The sequence below is a fragment of the Micropterus dolomieu genome, linkage group LG03 (genome assembly GCF_021292245.1).
Source record: "Micropterus dolomieu isolate WLL.071019.BEF.003 ecotype Adirondacks linkage group LG03, ASM2129224v1, whole genome shotgun sequence".
Classification (NCBI taxonomy): domain Eukaryota; kingdom Metazoa; phylum Chordata; class Actinopteri; order Centrarchiformes; family Centrarchidae; genus Micropterus; species Micropterus dolomieu.
The window spans coordinates 33,827,553-33,832,379 of record NC_060152.1 but is presented as its reverse complement, the minus strand read 5'-3'; the positions used below and the strand labels follow the sequence as shown (position 1 = coordinate 33,832,379).

At 39.7% G+C, this 4,827-nt stretch overlaps 1 long non-coding RNA gene across 1 annotated transcript in view; it reads left to right on the top strand.

Moving 5' to 3' along the window:
- The first annotated feature begins 3,236 nt into the window (after positions 1-3,236).
- The window catches only part of LOC123967621, a 19,514-nt gene continuing 17,923 nt past the window's right edge, over positions 3,237-4,827 (top strand). Inside the window, exons 1-2 of the long non-coding RNA XR_006824295.1 lie at positions 3,237-3,452; positions 3,638-3,682. This is a non-coding gene — a long non-coding RNA (uncharacterized LOC123967621). The remainder of the gene's footprint in view (positions 3,453-3,637; positions 3,683-4,827) is intronic.

Below are 4,827 nucleotides of genomic sequence, written 5' to 3'. Positions count from 1 at the left end.
AGACTGTTAAAATACTCTGCAAACAAAAGCACTGCATTGAAAATGTATGTGAGTATGATCAGGACGTAAAGCAGTAATATGTTTTACTATTATATCTCCTCTCCTCAGATTCTTCCTCCTCCTCCTAAGTGTAAAGCAGGATGTTGCTGCTCTAGTTGTTGAGCTGCAGCTCATTCTGAACTGTTCAGTTTCAGACTGCAGCTGATGATTCTTTTCATTCTGGATCAATCTGCTGAAACTTTCCTCTGTGATTGTTTGGTTTGTAAAGATTCTGCTGCAGCAGTGACCCAGAGCCCAAAGTGACACATTCACAGCGCTTGTTGTGTCCAACTAACAGTCCAAAATTTAAAAATAATAATGTGTTGTTAAACAAACATCAAACACCAAGCATCTAAATAAACTTATATCACAACATTAATCGCTCTGTAACCAGTGTACATGGCTGCACAAGTTGCCTTCCACATATCTCTCCTCTCATGCTACACTGCAGTGCCACCACTCTAATTATACATTTTATAAAACAGTTACGTATGGCAACAAGAAAGTAGGCTAATAGACAAACTACAATTTGACTTTATTTCATCAACAGACATTTCTTTATGAATATGAAAAGTAGTTCCACAAGGCTCCGGTATGCTGCATAGTGCATGACTGTTTCTAAGCAACATACAAGGAAGGCCATAATTATTAGAACTATTTATTTATATCTATTTGCATGTTTCTGTTTTTTGTGCTACCACTAAAAACTGTCCAGCGTCAGTAGATTGACTTAGGTAACTTGAATTATGATAATATGCTTGCTCCTGTGTGCTGGTGGCCAGCAGTGCGTTAAAAATGACACTTTAATATTATACTTACCAAAAAAGGCGGAATTGCTTCTCTCCTTGAGCAACAGGCTCTTTTGAACAGGCTTTTGAAACTTAAACTTTGTTGCAATATCACAGACATCTGGGGCGATTAGGGGGCTGCTGTGTTTTCCCGTGTGTGTGTGTGTGTGTGTGTGTGTGTGTGTGTGTTGAATGTTGAATCACGTAATCATAAGCATCATATAAACATATAAACATAAGAACGATCAACCCCATACATTTCATTAAACAAGTAAAGCATAAAGTAATTAAAGCGTTTTGTGTGTGTGTTAGAAAAATATGTTAAAAATTAAAATAAATAGATAATACTGTAAACGTGTGTGTGTGTGTGTGTGTGTGTGTATATTAAGAGACAAAAAATTAAATAATTAATTGATAAATAAGAAATAAATAAAATAAAAATCAAATGTAAAAATAATACAATTACTAAAATATCAATCAAAATAATTTATAATTTATATTTTTCAGTCTGAGGTTCCAATGGTTGTCCTCACTTCATGGCATGAGGAGACATATTTTGCAGCAATTATTTCACATTTGGGCATTTCTGTGTGTCTGATATGAAGTCGGGGTATATTTGGGAAATGTTTGCAAAGTTTTTTTTTGTGTTTTATATTTAGGCATGAGGTTAGAAAGTGCAGCTCTGTCTCTACCTGTCCCCTGTCACACTGCGAGCAGAGTCTCTTGTGGTAGCCAGCTCTGTGTCTCTCTCTCATATTATTTATTTATTTAATCTCTGCCGGTAAAATGCGATCAGATCGCATTTTAATACCAGGTGTAAATGTAGCGCGAGACCCCACGAAGCTCAGATTACTCAGATAACTCGAACCCTGTTTGCCTTGGAGTGATATGGTTCTGTGCAAAGGAATTCAACGTCATACCTGTTGTTGTATACGCTCATTATATCACTACCACGAACCAATCAGATTGCTTGATTTGAGCCACGCGTTTTATAACGAAAGCTTAGCGTCTGCACTTCTCAGCTGTGTAACTCAAATCACGCAACTCACAAAACTAGCGGACTAATAACAACAACAAACGCAGCAATGAATACAGTTACAACCGCTGCCTTCTTTTGTTGTTTTCGCTGTATTCAGTTAAAAAACGGCTGTTTCTCTGTGTAAACAAACATCGTCTTAGTGGCGGCCGCCATCTTGTTGAGGTCCGGAGCAGATGAGTTTCATTTCTGTGCTCATACTGAGGGAGGGAAGGTGAGATTGCTTTGGGGAAGGCAGCCTTTATTGGCCTCTGCTGGCGACCCGTAGGAGCTACACAGACATACAATACAGTAGTCAATACAATAGTCTCTTCAATACAAAGGAAAGAAAAAAAGAGCCCACTTACAGCCCTGCAGGATGTTCTGTTCTCATGTTGTGGGAATGTAAATCACAGGAGTGCTTTTGGTCACAGGAATATTGACTGTTTTTATCAATATTTCAATGTTTTAGAAGCTTTGTTACTTGGAATGCAGTGGTATGGAGAGAAACAGTGTTTTTAAACAGTAAATATGGCCAAACAATGGACATTCGCCTGGTATATATTTGAAAAATTGTGTTAACTGTTTTATATCAGTTTCTTCTTCTCTAGTTGCAGGTGTATTTTAGGTGTATTAGAAGATATTCTGTTGCATTATAATGGGTTGGATGATGGTTTTGATGGTTTATTGCATAAAAAATGTTACCAGGCAAGGATGAAAATATATTTTCCTTTATTGCATCTCCATTTACTCCTTTAATAGAAAAATAATTAATTTACAGTTGATTCATATCCCTTAGCTTCTGACCTGTCAAAGGAGACCAGAATTATGTGGTTTCTTTTACTTAAATCCTTGAATGGCCTTGCCCCCCCTTATTTATCTGAGCTGTTTCATCCTTAGGCACCCACCCGTTTGCTCAGGTCAGTTGACAAACTTCTCCTGAGAGCGCCTAAAACCCGTCGCAAACTTAAAGGGGACCGTGCTTTTGCAGTGGCAGCTCCGAAATTGTGGAATTCCCTTCCTGTTACCACCAGACAGGCTTCCTCACTGTCTGATCTCTTCCATCTGGCTTTTGACCTTTGAGGATGACACTTGGAGGAACTCATTTGTTAGTGTTTTAACGGTACACATTATATGTATGTGATAACCCGTAAATTGATGTGCTATTTTTTTTTTTCTTTTCTGTTCAGCACTTTGTGCAACTTTGTGATTGCTGTTAAAGTGCTCTATAAATAGATTTTGATTGATTTATCGAGGCCTGATGTTTGAGGAGTTATTACGGATTTATGTTGGGTATGTTATTTTAGGCGTTTTTCCCTGGAAATAGGTGGCAGTTATCACGTGGTTGGAGCACGGTGTCATAAGGAGCTAAATAAATAAGCTGGAGCCAAAACATCAGAAGTAGTAATCTAAGATTAGGATAAAATCATGGCCACAGTTGTCTGCTGTTCGTAAACATGAGACAAAATGTTTATACCAATATTTACCAGTTTTCTGTGAGTCCTGACTGAACAATTTTTAAAATATTAAAGAGCATGTCCTTACTGGCCTGTCGGATCTAATCCTATTGTTTGTATCCGCAGGGCTACCGAGGAGTCTCGGGCAACAAGGTGAGTGACTCAGGGCTGCTGGAATGTAAAGTCTAGAGCCAGTTAATCTAAGAAGTGATGTGAAGTGTTGCATTTACTGCAGAGTGTTTGGACAAATACTTCATGCAAATATTTTAGTTTGGAGTCTTAACATTAACAAAGGACGGCAGTGAGATGTGACAGTTGCTTCTCATCCGTTGCTACAGGGAGAGAACGGAGAAGACGGCCTGGAAGGAATCGACGGCGAGCAGGTACGAATATCAACATCTTGGTAGTTTAAAGAAAGCCATTAGATAAACAGCCTCAAGTGATCCAATCATCTGAGTCAGTTTTGATTAATTTCAACATCTTAAATCCTCCTAAGGTAGCTTTGAAATAAAGAACAGTAGTACCGAGACAAGACCAAGACTTTGAGGGTTGAGATCAAGTCAAGACCGGGACTAAGGGAGGGCAAGACAGTCGAGACCGGAACCAGTTCCCTGTACTAGATGAGACACGATCAAAGGCACTCCTCTTGATTGATCTGAAAGACAAACGCCTACAAACAGGGGTGCCGTTAAAAAGCAACACATTTAAAATTAGCATCAGTTATTGATTTTTACATCCAATTCAATTTTATTTATATAGCGCCAAATCACAACAACTTTTCACAACAGCTTTTCATAAAAGAGCAGGTCTAGACCGTACTCTATGATGCTATTTACAGAAGCCCAACAGTTCCCACCAAGAGCAGCACTAGGCGACAGAGGCAAGGAAAAAGTTTTAAGAGGCAGAAACCTCGAGCAGAACCATGACTCAGGGTGGGCGGCCATCTGCCTCGACCGGTTGGGGAGAGAGAGAGAGAGAGAGAGAGAGAGAGAGAGAGAGAGAGAGAGAGGCAGCCTACACAATATCCACACAGAGGTACAGAAAGTAAAGGTGATGTTGCTATAGACTAAATGAAAAATGGTACAGATATTTATAGTAGTGTTAATGGTAACAATCGTAATGTTAATGATTATAATAATAATAATAGGACTAGTAACAATAGTCGTTGCAGCAGAGGGTGTCGAGCAGGAACACGGGGGCAGCAGGTGACCCGCAACCACAGATCCAGACTCCACAGCTCCAGAGCCAGAAAACCTGCAGGAAGTGATAGGAGGAGAGAGGAGAGGGACGAGAAAGCACAAGACTACCAGAAAGGGGAGAAGTTGTGTTAGTAACATGCAATAATGGGATGAGGTTGCATACAGAGGGAGAGAAAGTAGAGGAGAGAGGAGCCCAGTGCATCATGGGAAATCCCCCGGCAGTCTAGGCCTATAGCAGCATAACTAAGGGATGGTTCAGGACTCACCTGAGCCAGCCCTAACTATAAGCTTTATCAAAGAGGAAAGTCTTAAGCCTACTCTTAAATGTG